The sequence below is a fragment of the Lithobates pipiens genome, unplaced genomic scaffold (genome assembly GCF_037356315.1).
Source record: "Lithobates pipiens isolate NorthernLeopardFrog02 unplaced genomic scaffold, aLitPip1_a1.2 Scaffold_1, whole genome shotgun sequence".
Taxonomy (NCBI): domain Eukaryota; kingdom Metazoa; phylum Chordata; class Amphibia; order Anura; family Ranidae; genus Lithobates; species Lithobates pipiens.
This window is the reverse complement of record NW_027507685.1, coordinates 163,197,664-163,211,522: the sequence shown is the minus strand read 5'-3', so window position 1 is coordinate 163,211,522 and position 13,859 is coordinate 163,197,664. Positions and strand designations below refer to the sequence as shown.

The 13,859-nt window shown below is 41.4% G+C and overlaps 1 long non-coding RNA gene across 1 annotated transcript in view; it reads right to left on the bottom strand.

The window, feature by feature from the left end:
• Positions 1-11,900, bottom strand: part of LOC143978200 (uncharacterized) — a 37,818-nt gene extending 25,918 nt beyond the window's left edge. The window contains exons 1-2 of the long non-coding RNA XR_013273910.1: positions 7,917-11,900; positions 6,264-6,398 (exon numbers count right to left, since the gene is read on the bottom strand). This is a non-coding gene — a long non-coding RNA (uncharacterized LOC143978200). The remainder of the gene's footprint in view (positions 1-6,263; positions 6,399-7,916) is intronic.
• Between the last annotated feature and the right edge of the window lie 1,959 nt (positions 11,901-13,859).

The window sequence follows — 13,859 nt, the reverse complement described above, 5'->3', positions numbered from 1 at the left end:
CATCCTTAATCCATAGAGACCAGGCGAGACTCAACTTTACTAGACATGCAATCGACAACACCAGACAAGCTATTGATCTCATAGATCTCCTCACTAAATCTAAACACCCTGCCATGGTTTTAAGCCAAGATGCCCAAAATGCTTTTGATCATCTGGATGCCATGCTATCCCATTATGGTTTCTATGGCCCCTTTATCCACGCCTTGCTTGCATTAAATTCTATATCCACCTCCCGGGTCCAACTGCCTGTCGCAGCCATTTCCCTTACAAAATGGCAAAAGGCAGGGCTTCCCACTTTCACCCTTGCTTTTTATTCTAAGATTGGAACCTCTGGCCGCTGCTGTTCGTTCCCATTCTGATATTCTGATTTTTTCCGACGGATGTTGGCTCAAACTTGTCTTGCATACATTTCCGATCGCCAAGAACACGGTGACGTACACCACGTATGACGGGGCTATAAAAGGGAAGTTCAGCACCACATGCGGAACCCTTTGGGCTCCTTCTGCTGATCTTGTGTTTATCATGTGTTAGTAGAAGTTTGGTTAGAGATGATTCGTGCTTTTCAGATTTGGAGTTCAGATCATTACTGCTCTTCAGTTGCTTGTGGGTTCGTACCTGCTTTTCAGTGTGTGTAGTCAGTTTGCATTTGTTTGTCATTGCGTGCTATTTATAGGACCGTATTTGATATTCAGTGCATTCTTCTCTGCTCGTTGCCGATTTTCAGTTTGTTCTTTCAGGCCTTGCTGTTTTTCAGTGCTTTCTGTTAGTCCGTTCTGACCGGCCAACCGTTTTGAAGCCATCTTGCGTGTATGTACTCGTCATAGAGTTCGTGCTGTGCAGGGGGTGGGTGTTGGGCTTCTAGCTTTGACACAAGCCCAGTCCATGAACAGGGCGAGGAGGAGTTCATGGATGAAGAATTAGTTGCTCCAGCATGACCAATTCTCGCACATGCCTTTGCTTCGTGAGATCCGGGAGAATAATCCTGATGATTTCAGGAATTATCTCCGGATGAAGGACCCCATTTTTTACCGTCTGTTGGCTTTGCTCTCTCCTTATATCAGTAGGCAGAATACCTGCATGCGGCAAGCCATTACTCCGGAGCAGAGTCTAGTCACCACCTTGCGGTACTTGGCGACTGGGAGAAGCCTGCAGGACCTTAAGTTCTCCACATGCATCTCCCCCAGGCTCTGGGAATCATTATTCCAGAGACCTGTTCTGCCATTATTCAGGTCCTGCAGAAGGACTATATTAAGGTGTTTTGTCCTTTAACAACACATTCTATGTATTTAACCGCTTCCCACCCGCCCTATGGCCTGGCCGTCCCTGGATGGCCTGGTGTTTACTTCCGCAATGCGCGCCGCCGCGGGCGCGCATCGCGGAAGTTCTGTGTTTGCCGTGTCCCCCGGGGACAGGCAAACACAGATCGCTGTAAACGGCCAATAACAGCGGCCGTTTACAGCGTGATCGGCGTGTCCAATGGGAGATGATCTCATATGTAAACATATGAGATCATCTCTCAGTGCCGCTCTCCCTCCTCACACAGACAGCATGTGAGAGGGGAGAGAAGAACGGCTGCAGCAGCCGTCAGTGTACAGAAGAAGAAAAAAAAAGTTTAAAAAAAAGTGCCATCCTCCCCCAGAGCCATCCTCCCCCAGAGCCATCCTCCCCCAGTGCCATCCCCCCCAGTGCCATGCCCCCCCCAGTGCCATCCTGCCCCAGTGCCATCCGCCCCAGTGCCATCCGCCCCAGTGCCATCCTGCCCCAGTGCCATCCGCCCCAGTGCCATCCACCCCAGTGCAATCCACCCCACCCCAGTGCCACCTGCCCGCAGTGCTATCTGTCCCCAGTGCCACCTGTTGTCAGTGCCATTTGTCCCCAGTGCCATCTTTCATCAGTGCCACGTATAAGTGGCATCTGTCATCAGTGCCACGTGTTATTAGTGCCACATAGTGCCATCTGTCATCAGTGCCACGTATTAGTGCCATCTGTCATCAGTGCCACGTATCAGTGCCATTTGTCATCAGTGCCACCTGTCAGTGTCACGTGCCATCTGTTGTCAGTGTCACGTGTCATCAATGCCACTTATCAGTGCCATCTGCCATCAGTTTCACGCGTCATTGGTGCCACGTATTAGTGCCATCTGTCACCGGTGCCACGTATTAGTGCCACGTATTAGTGCCACGTGTCATCAGTGCCACGTATTAGTGCCACGTGTCATCAGTGCCACGTATTAGTGCCACGTGTCATCAGTGCCATGTATTAGTGCCACGTGTCATCAGTGCCACGTGTCATCAGTGCCACATATTAGTGTCATCTGTCATCAGTGCCACATATTAGTGCCATCTGTCATCAGTGCCACATGTCATCAGTGCCACGTATAAGTGTCATCATTGCCACGTATCAGTGCCATCTGTCATCAGTGTCACGTGTCATTGTCCTGGTATTTCAAAAGTGTAATAAGTAGTCAACAAGTTAGATGTGTAATTTATGCTTCTAGAACACGTGATGGCGCTCCCTGCATGTTGGGCCTCTCTATGTGGCCAGGCTGTGAAAAAGTCCCACACATGTGGTATTGTAATACTCAGGAGGAGTAGCAGAATTTTTTGGGGGGTGTCATTTGTGGTATACACATGCCACGTGAGAGAAATAACCTATTACAATGACAATTTTGTGGAGAAAAATAAAAAAAATGAAAAATCTTCATTTTGCAAAGAATTGTGGGAAAAAAATGACAACATCAAAAAGCTCACCATGCCTCTTACTAAATACCTTGGAATGTCTACTTTCCAAAAAGGGGTCATTTGGGGGGTATTTGTACTTTCCTGACTTGTTCGGGTCACAAGAAGCGAGATCGGCCACCAGTACATCAGATGTGATCAATTTTGTGCGATTCGCACCACAGCTTGTAGACTCTATAACTTTCACAAAGACCAAATAATATCCACTAATTTGGGTTATTTTTACCAAAGATATGTAGCAGTATAAATTGTGGCCAAAATTTATGAAGAAAAATTAATAATTTGCATAATTCTGTCACAGAAACAAAGAAATATGCGTTTTTTTTCAAAATTTTCGGTCTTTTTTCATTTATAGCGCAAAAAATAAAAACCCCAGAGGTGATCAAATACCACCAAAAGAAAGCTCTATTTGTGGGAAAAAAAGGACACAAAATTCATTTGGGTACAGTGTTGCATGACTGAGTAATTGTCATTCAAAGTGTGAGAGCACCGAAAGCTGAAAATTGGTCTGGTCAGGAAGGGTGTTTAAGTGCCCAGTAAGCAAGTGGTTAATGTTTGCTAATGTATTGTATTTCTTTCATCATTCCCTAATTACCATGATTGGAATATGCTGTAATATGCTGTGCCCCTTTGTCCACATGCATGCTGGAAGCTTTTAAAGTTTTTTGTCCTTCATGCATATTCATTCACTAACCGCCCCAGCATGCTCTTCTGGGCCCATATACACCTATAGCCTAGTCACTTAGCAATGTATTTTGTCAGCTCCAGTAGTGCTTTCCCCTAAGCATCCCCTGAAATGTGTACAAATTTTATGTGTGTCCTTAAATTCATGCAGAGTGTCAGAGGCTTTTGTTTTGGCCCAAACTCATTTGGAACCCTCCCTCCCTCCAACAGCTAAGTCAGCTGATAGCAATCCTCTATCTGCTGACTTTGGCAACCCATACACACTATCCCTACCTCTTTTGTGGTCAGATTTATGGATGAATTCACCAAAGCATGTTGTACAAGGGCCTGCTTGAATACTTTCAAATGGTACTGTTTTAAGTTTGTTTCTCATATTATTATCTTGATAGGTAATAGCAGAATGTAAAAATGTGCTTCCATTTGTTCAGTGTGTATTCTTTTTATTTTTATTTTTTATTATAACACTTCTTACCTGTCCAGTGGACTGCCAATAGTGTAAGTAAGGAGGGGCTGGCCAAAGTTAACACACATTATTTATGCATTCAGCTCTCAATGACGGAGAGGGTTACCTGTCCAAAACATCTCCCCCCCTAAATTTTTGCAATGGGCCATCAGATGGGGTGAGGAATCAGATAAGTGGACCTTATACTTTTGTCTTTAAATACTAATTTTTATAAATGTTATATTTATGTTGGCCAAAAATGTTTGTGTCTAATCTGCTTGCAATGTTTATGTGCAAAATAAAAAAATAATTTCTTGTTTGACTCCACAGTTTTCTTCAACGCCACAGGAATGGCAGACTGTGGCCTCCCACTTTGCCACCCATTGGGACTTTCCCAATTGTGGGGGTGCAATTGATGGGAAACACGTCCACATAATCCCACCCTCCAACTCGGGATCGTACTATTATAATTACAAGGGGTATAATAGTATAGTGATGTTGGCGGTGGTGTCAGCTACTTATGTTTTCCTCTATGTGGACATGGGGAAAAATGATCGGATGTCAGATGGTAGAGTGATCACCCAGACAGAGTTCTACTGGCATCTCCAGAATGGCAGCTTGGGCTTGCCTCCTCCAGTAGAGAATGTGAAGGACTCGTCTTCGTTGCGGATGAAGCATTTGCGCTGGGGGACCATGTTATGCGGCCATTCCCTATGAGGACCGTCACCCCGGACCAGAGGGTTTTTACTGGCCAGAGCCAGAAGAGTGGTGAAGAACACTTTCGGGATAATGGCCAGCCGGTTCTGCCTATTTTTGACTCCAATCCACATGGCAGAATATAAACTGAACCATATAGTGATTTCCTGCTGCATTTTGCACAATTTTCTCCAAAATAATTCACCAAACTATGTGGCCTCAGTTGGGCCTGAGGCCGACTTTCCAGGACTTTCCAACCTGATGGCACTTGAAGCTGGCTGTCCTGGCTTGCCCCCTCAAAATGCCAGAGAGGTCAGACGCAGATACATGGAGTACTTTGTGGGTAGGGGGGCCATTGATATGCCAGACAATGTCTGAGAGACATTTTCTAAAATTTATATTTGAAACTGCAATAATATTTGTTTTCATTTACTGCTTGGGTTTCTTTTAGCTGTCTTCTAGGTTTTTTTCTTTTTGTTTTTTGTGCCTTTTTCTTCAACAGTGCAAACCAAATTTCTTTGAGACATGAGGTGACAGTCTCTTCTTCAGATAATATTATTATGTTGTTAATGTATGTAGTGCATTACTGATAAAAATATTCATCATTTTCAGCACGATGACAGAAATGTGTGGAGTCATGAAAATGGCGTGATTGGGGCAAATTAAAAAGCACTGTGGGTGTTATTTACTAAAGGCAAATCCACTTTGCACTACACGTGCACTGCAAAAGTGTACTTAAAACTGCACTTGTAGTGCAAAGTGGATTTGGCTTTAGTAAATAACCCCCATTGTCAGAAAAAACTCCAACTTTACTACAAAAACTGCTTTTTAGCATTGAAAGAAGAAGCCACACATTGTTGATGATATACAACGTTTTACTCAAAGCACATTCACATGTGCGTTTATAAAAGGGTCTTTCAACAAACCAACATATTTGGTGTATATGACATTATTTGTGGTAACATTAATCTAACTAGCCATTTTTTTTTAAACAGGCATGTTTCAGAGCATAATAAAACATACACAACACAGGAACTTACAAAGTTCAACTTTGAAAAGTGAAAGCAATATCAGACATGAGTATGTCCAAACTGCGTTGATATTGCCTTCATCAGATAAGGTGTTGTCACCCCTGTAAAAGCCAAATTTGGAAGATGCACGCAAATTGGGATTCAAACTGGGCATTTTCCTCCTGATCCCATGCCTAATGTCAACATGTGCTGTCTCCCATCATGGGGAATCAATGTACGTGTTTTGGGGGTGCAACATCTTCATCTCAGCCACTTTAGTAGCGAGGAAGGGGTTGCACCCACAAAACGTGTACATTGATCCCCCATGATGGGAGATAGCACATGTTGACACACTGTGTGCATCTTCCAAATTTGGCCTTTGAAAAAATGTAAAACTGGTTTGTAAAATCTCAAATCGATGCTAGCTAGTTTTGTGTGTTTTAGATTCTCCCTAAAACATCAATGACGTTCTTAATTTTTTGTTGAACATCATTGATGTTTTTCTTGATATTTTCTAAATCACGATTGCACCCCATTATCTCCTCGATGAGGATCTGGGCACTTTCACTGGTAAAATTACATTCTTCTTCCACAACATCCACATCACCAAAAAAATAAACAAAAAAACACACCATGTATTATAAAAATGCAGGCATCCATCGATTACCTGAAGCTGTGGTCTCAGACACTCACCTGTTGTGGTAAAAATTTCGCCAATTTCAACAACCTCTCCTTCCTCCTCCTCCTCTGTTTGTGGTGTTGGTATTTTCCCTTCTTTGGGAGGTGTGGGGTCCCTGGTGCCCTCAGACGTCCCGAGTCTTCTCTCCCCTATGAGAATGTAAAAAAGGAATACTTAGCACACTGATATTTGAGGGCAGAAATAGGAATATGAAACATTGCTTGGAAGTGTCGTTCAATTGTGTTTTGTCACTGGAGCATGTGTGTGGGACACCCTAATAAAAAGGGTGTTCTGGTGTCCCACACTAGTGCTCCTGAGTCCAGATGTGTAAACAGCTGCTGAGTGTCCTCTCCTTTACACTGAATCAAGTTTGCTTTCATTCTAGTTACAAACCCATCTAGACAACATTTCCGTCTTTGCAGATTACACCAAGCTATGCAGTGGAATAACATCCTTACAGGATGTCTCCTATTTACAAGCCGGCCTCAATGCTCTGTCTAATTGATCGACTATGTGGCAGATGAAGTTTAATGTTGAGAAATGTAAAGTTATGCACTTGGGGGCTAAGAATATGCATGCCTCATACATCTTAGGGGGAGTACAACTGAGGGGATCCATAGTGGAGAAGGATCTGGGGGTTTTGGTAGATCATAAGCTTAATAATAGCATGCAATGCCAAGCTGCAGTTTCCAAAGTGAGCAAAGTCCTTTCTTGTATTAAGAGAGGTATGGACTCCAGAGAGAGAGTTATCATTTTGCCCCTGTTCAAATCATTAGTAAGACCTCATCTGGAATATGCAGTTCAATTTTGGGCACCAGTTCTCAAAAAGGATATTGGGGAACTGGAGAAAGTGCGGAGAAGGGCAACCAAACTGATAAGAGACATGGAGGAACTCAGCTATGAGGAAAGATTAGAGGAACTGAATTTATTCACTCTTGATAAGAGGAGATTAAGGGTGGATATGATCAACATGTACAAATATATAAGGGGTCCATATAGTGAACTTGGTGTTGAGTTATTCACTTTACAGTCAACAAAGAGGACAAGGGGGCACGCTTTACGTTTAGAGGAAAAGAGATTTCATCTCCAAATATGGAAAGGTTTCTTCACAGTAAGAGCTGTGAAAATGTGGAATAGACTCCCTGCAGAGGTGGTTCTGGCCAGCTCAGTAGATTGCTTTAAGAAAGGCCTGGATTATTTCCTAAGTGTACATAATATAACTGGGTACTAACATTTACAAGTAAAGTTGATCTGGGGAAAATCCAATTGCCTCTCGGGGGATCAGGAAGGAATTTTTTTTCCCTGCTTTAGCAAATTGGATCATGCTCGGCTGTTTTTTTTTTTTGCCTTCCTCGGGATCAACTGTGGGTATAGAATTGGGTATATGGGATTATATGATGTTATTTTTTTTTTTTCTGTGGTTGAACTAGATGAACTTGTGTCTTTCTTCAACCTGATAACTATGTAACTATGTAACAACAAACTTCTTTGACTTTGACTGCAACTTCCCAAAACATTGTATTTTAGTGGGCGAACGAACAATGTTTCCTACGACTCCATGAACCCATGAACATGAAAGTGGCCATTTTAAACCATACAACACTAAAGAAAAGCACATGGATTTATGCAATTAATAATGATAATATGAACATACGACAAATACTTACTTTTTTGAAGAACTCACTTGATCTTTCTGTACTGATCGTGCTCCCTCAGTTTCAGGTCTGACCAGCATTTCCTCAGTTGATCCTTGGATTGTCGTACCCCAAAATTATTCTGCAGACTCTTCACAACTTTAGGTATGATCTTGGCCTTTCTGATATTTGGGTTAGGGTAAGGTCCATACTTCCCATCATAGTTGTTCCTCTTCAATATGTCCACCATCTCCAACATCTCTACAAAGGACATATTTGAGGCCTTAAATCTTTTCCTCCGGGATTGTGACGTTTCTGGCTCTGGGCTTTCCTCATTCTCCTCGTTGCTGTAATTAACATGCACCTGCTGTGTCTCCACCATGTGCTCTCCCCACTGCGAAAGAGAAAAAAAAATATGGAGATAACCAAAAAAAAAATGGAGATCTTGAATAAAGAAAAAACACATAATACTTAAAAATATTAAAACATAAAACTAAAAGAATTATTCAGGAGAATTGACAAAGAAAAATATTATATTCATGAAAAATAATAAAGAAAGAAGTCTGTGAGAAGTCTGTGTGAATATGAGCAGCTTCATTCTTCTAGCATTATAAAGAAAAAGAGAATGCGCTGCATTAAATAATTTTTAACATTGCAGCGTCACGAATGTGCTATATCCATTACGAATGCTAGTTTTACCAGACCGAGCGATTCCGTCTCGAAATTTATACTGAGCATGCGTGGCACTTTGTGTGTCGGACTTGTCTACACACGATCGGAATTTACGCAATCAGATTTTGTTGTCGGAAAATTTGAGATCCAGCTCTCAAACTTTGTGTGTTGGAAATTCCGACGGAAAAAGTCAGATGGAGTCCACACACGATTGGATTTTCTGACAATATGACCCAATCGCACATTTTCCGTCAGAAAGTCCAACCGTGTGTACGGGGAATAAGGTATCTTGCTGCGTGGTGCAGAAGGAGACTGCCTAATCATTGTGTTCTGGTACAGGACTCCTGACAGCTTACATGCCCGTAATCCAGAGACCTCCCGAATGTGCTGGAGATGTGTTGAGGAGGGCTCACATTATCATATATTTTGGGACTGTCCCCTCATCAAACTCTTCTGGGCTTATGTCAAGATCCTTTTACAAAACCTTTTGCATGTGACTATACCCTTAAACCCTTTACCTGTTGGGGCTTCTTTTCCCAGGTATTCCTAAATCAGCACGGAAACTGATGGCCTTTATACTCTTAGCAGCTAAAAGAGCAATACCTTGTTGGCTGTCCACCTCTCCCCTACTAGCTTCTATCCAATATAGATGATATCCGTAGGATGGAATATCTAACCGCATCTGTTGAAGACTACTTGTTATGGTTTAGCAAAATTTGTGGAGTCTGGGACAACTCTGACTACTGTCCAGAAAAGTCCCTTCCTGAATGATTGATAGTTATCTCTTATGTTCAACTATTTCTATAATGCTTTGCTTTAATTTCCTAGTCTACAGATCCATGGTGTCCCTTCCTCCTTCCTTGTACTCCTTGTTTCTACTTTATTTTTTGCTGAACTTAGGTTTGTAGAGCTGGAGGTTAATGATATATTAATCTGATCTCTGGTACTGTGCCGTACTCTAATCTTCTAATCTTCCAGACTTGTCAGAAGGCTACCTTTCTGTGATTTAATTGGATGATTTATTGTAATTATTTTACTCTTGTTCTTATTGGATCTGTCATTGATACCATCTTCATATCCTTGTATAACTGAAAAACTAAAAAAACTAAAAAAAACTTGTTGGCTGGATCAACAGGTGAAAATAAAGGAAAAAAAGGCAAAAAAGGAAAAAAAAGTAGTGCAGCCACCATGTTTAGGAATTGGCAAGCTACAATATATTACATTTTTGCTTTTAGGTTTAGAAACACTTTGTACTCTGAGTCATTAAACTAGAACAGGTATACAAAGAAAGAAGTTTGACTTGAAATGTGTTGAATTTAGAGGGTCAGCATAACAGTTTTTATAATCGTAATTACTACAGTGCTGCATTTTGTCTGGCATGAGCTATGAAGTACAGCCCTGAATCCCAAAAGATTGAGACATTGTAAAATCTACATAAAAACTGAATGCAATGAATTGAAAATCTCATAAACCCATATTTTATTCACGATCGAAAACATATCAAATGTTTAAATTGACGAAATGTACCATTTTAAGAAAAGAAAATAAGATTTTGAGCTTGATGGCAGCAGCATGTCTCAAAAAACTTTGGACAGGCCTATGTCTAGCAGTACCTCTTTTAACAAGACTTTGTAAACATCTGGGAATTAAAGCATTTGTTAACCCTAAGCCCGGACCATTTGGCTGGCCAAAGACCAGAGCATTTTTTGCGATACGGCACTGCTTTGCTTTAACTGACAATTGCGCTGTCGTGTGTCATGGCTCTCAAACAAAATTTACATCCTTTTTTTCCCACAAATAGAGCTTTCTTTTGGTGGTATTTGACCACCTCTGCGTTTTTTATTTTTTGCACTATAAACCAAAAAATAGCGTAAATTTTTTTTAAAAACGCATTTCCCCTCAGTTTAGATACTTTTTTCTTCTACATATTTTTGTTGAAAAAAATCACATATTGATTGGTTTGCGCAAAATTTCTAGCATCTACAAAATAGGGGATAGTTTTATGGCATTTTTATTGATAAATTTTTTTTTTTTACTAGTAATGGCAGCGATCAGCGATTTTTATCGTGACATATGGTGGACATGTTGGACAATTTTGGCATGATTTTGGGACCATTCACATTTATACAGCAATCAGTGCAATAAAAAATGCATTGATTACTGTGTAAATGTGACTGGCAGTGAATGGGTTAACCACTAGGTGGCACTGTAGGGGTTAAGTGTGTCCTTTGGAGTGATTCTAACTGTGGGGGGAGGGGTTGTGTGTGACACAACACTGATGACCACTCCCGATTACAGGGAGCTGTGATCAGTGGCAGTGTCCTTAGGCAGAAGGCGGAGATGCTTGTTTACATTAGCATCTCCACGTTGTATCATGTGTATAACCATTAATAAATAAATGTAACTAACTATAATCTACTAAAACAATGTGACTTCCACTTTAAGTAATCTTAAAGCTTCTTCCCAATCACCTCAGTGCCTTTGCCTAGTGTAGTATATACGCATGTATAATGATATCCAGATAGCTTCTCTCTCATCAGATTGGTATTCCGAGATCCTAAGTATCTCTGTAGTATGGCCTCCCAGACATTAGGGAACTCTTGTCCACTTAGATGCTCCTCCTTAGTAATAAGATTGTGGTCCCTTTAAGAACGTTTAGCCCATATCCTATTAAGTACTCGTGTGGCATGTAGGGACAGAGAGTATAGTCCAATACTGTAGTATGTTTAAAAATCTCTTAATTACTCTTTAAAATAATGCTTACATGAACAAGCACAAACAGGGGTACCATTCTTCCTGTTATGAAGTAATTTCCAGTCCACGCTCCTACAGGCTCCACCCTATCTATGCATTCCATCATGCACCACGTGACTTCATCAGTTATAAATGCTACTTTGTTGCGCCTGTCACTGACTCAGAACAGGTATGCATATTGGGGAGGTTAGAATCCTTATCCAAAACTTTAAGTCAATGACCTGGAAAAATTATGCAAACTGAGGTCAGCATGACATGTAGAGTGTAAAAGCATCTTTCATTTTTATTTTGGGAAATGTTTCCCTTTAAATGGATTGTCACTTGTGTCCCAATACCATTTTAAAATGACACCTGGATTCTGCAAGTTCTGATCAGCATGTGGGCTGGATCTGCGGACTCTCACTGACAGCTGTCATAAAGCACAAAGCCCAGAAGCTGAAACGATCTGGGTACTGGGTCTTATATCTTGCTACAGATTTCTCTATAGTTGTGCTTCTAGCAGATTACGGTAAATGCAATGCTGCTACATTGTGTTTACATTGGAAGATCCAAGCCCCCAATGAAAAAAAGGGTTAAATAAATTATGTGTGTGTGTGTATATACAGTGGGGAAAATAATTATTTGATCCCCTGCAGATTTTGTAGGTTTGCCCACTTACAAAGAAATCAAGGGTCTATAATTTTAATCACAGGTGTATTTTTAATGATAGAGACAGAATATCAACCAAAACTCCAGAAAAAACACGATACAAATGTTGTAAATTTAGTTGCAGTTCAGTTAGCAAAATAAGCATCTGATCCCCTACTAACCAACAATAATTCTGGCACCCACAGACTGGTTAAAGTATGTGTTCATGTAGTACACAGATTAGTCCTGTTAATTTAAGAAGGTGCTCCTAATGACAACTAATTATGTTTTTAAAAGTCACCTGTCCACAGAATCGTTCTTCCGTTCAAACACGCCATCATGGGCAAGGCCAAAGAGCTGTCAAAGGACCATCAGCAAGAAGCTTGGTGAGGAGACAACTGGTGGAGCGATTATTCCCAAATGGAAGAAATACAAAATAACCATAAATCGCACTCGGTCTGGAACTCCATGCAAGATTTTGCCTTATGGGGTAAGGATGATCATGAGAAAAGTGGGAGATCAGCCGAGAACTACACGACAGGAGCTTGTGAATGACCTCAATGCAAATTGAGACCACAGTTACCAAACAAACCATTGCCAATATGCTGCCATGGATTGAAATCCTGCAGCGTTCGCAAGGTCCCCCCTCCTCAAGAAGGCACATGTACAGGGCAGCCTACTTAATTCCAAAGAGCTAAATTTTGGTCTTATCTGACCATTGCACTTTCTCGCAAACCTTCTCTGAATCATTTAGATGTTCATTGGCAAACTTCTGATGGGCCTGTACATGTGCCTTTTTTGAGGAGGGGGACTCCTCAGAAAAATGCTGACTATGACCCTAAGAATGCCACTCCTACAGTCAAGCATGGAGTTGGAAACGTAATGCTTTGGGACTGTTTCTCTGCTAAAGGTACAGGCAGACTTTGCTGCATTGAGGGGCCAATAGACAGGGCCATGTATTGTAAAATCTTGGATGAGAACCTTCTTCCCTCAGCCAGAACACTGAAGATGGGTCGTGGATGGGTCTTCCAGCATGACAATGACCCAAAACATACCGCCAAGGCAACAAAGGAGTGGCTCAAGAAGAAACACTTTAAGGTCATGGAGTTGCCTAGCCAAACAACAGACCCTAATTCTATAGAAAATTTAGGAGAAAGCTCAAAATTTGAGTTGCCAAGCGACAGCCAAGAAACTTTAAGGATTTATAAAAGATCTGTAAAGAAGAGTGGACCAAACCCCCCCCCCTGAGATGTGTGCAAACCTGGTCACCAACTACAAGAAATGTGCTGCCAACATGGGTTTCTCCACCAAGTCATGTTTTGCTTTGGGATCAAATACTTATTTTACTCACTGAACTGCAATTCAATTGATAACTTTTGCATCATGTGTTTGTTTTTGGATTTTTGGTTGATATTCTATCTCTATCATTTAAAATACCTCTATGATAAAAATGATAGACCCTCCATTTCTTTTTAAGTGGTACAACTTACAAAATCAGCAGGGGATCAAATATTTTCCCCACTGTATATACTATGTGTGTATATGTGTGTGTGTGTGTGTGTGTGTGTGTGTGTGTGTGTGTGTGTGTGTGTGTGTGTGTGTGTGTGTGTATATATATATATATATACACTATATTACCAAAAGTATTGGGATGCCTGCCTTTACATGCACGTGAACTTTAATGGCATTCCAGTCTTAGTTTGTAGGGTTCAATATTGATTAAGCCTTTGTAACTATACCAGCTTCAACTCTTCTGGGAAGGCTGTCCACAAGGTTTAGGAGTGTCTCTATGGGAACGTTTGACCATTCTTCCAGAAGCACATTTGTGAGGTCACATCACTTGGATGAGAAGGCCTGGCTTTCAGTCTCCGGTCTAATTCATCCCAAAGGTGTTCTATCAGGTTGCGGTCGGGACTCTGTGCA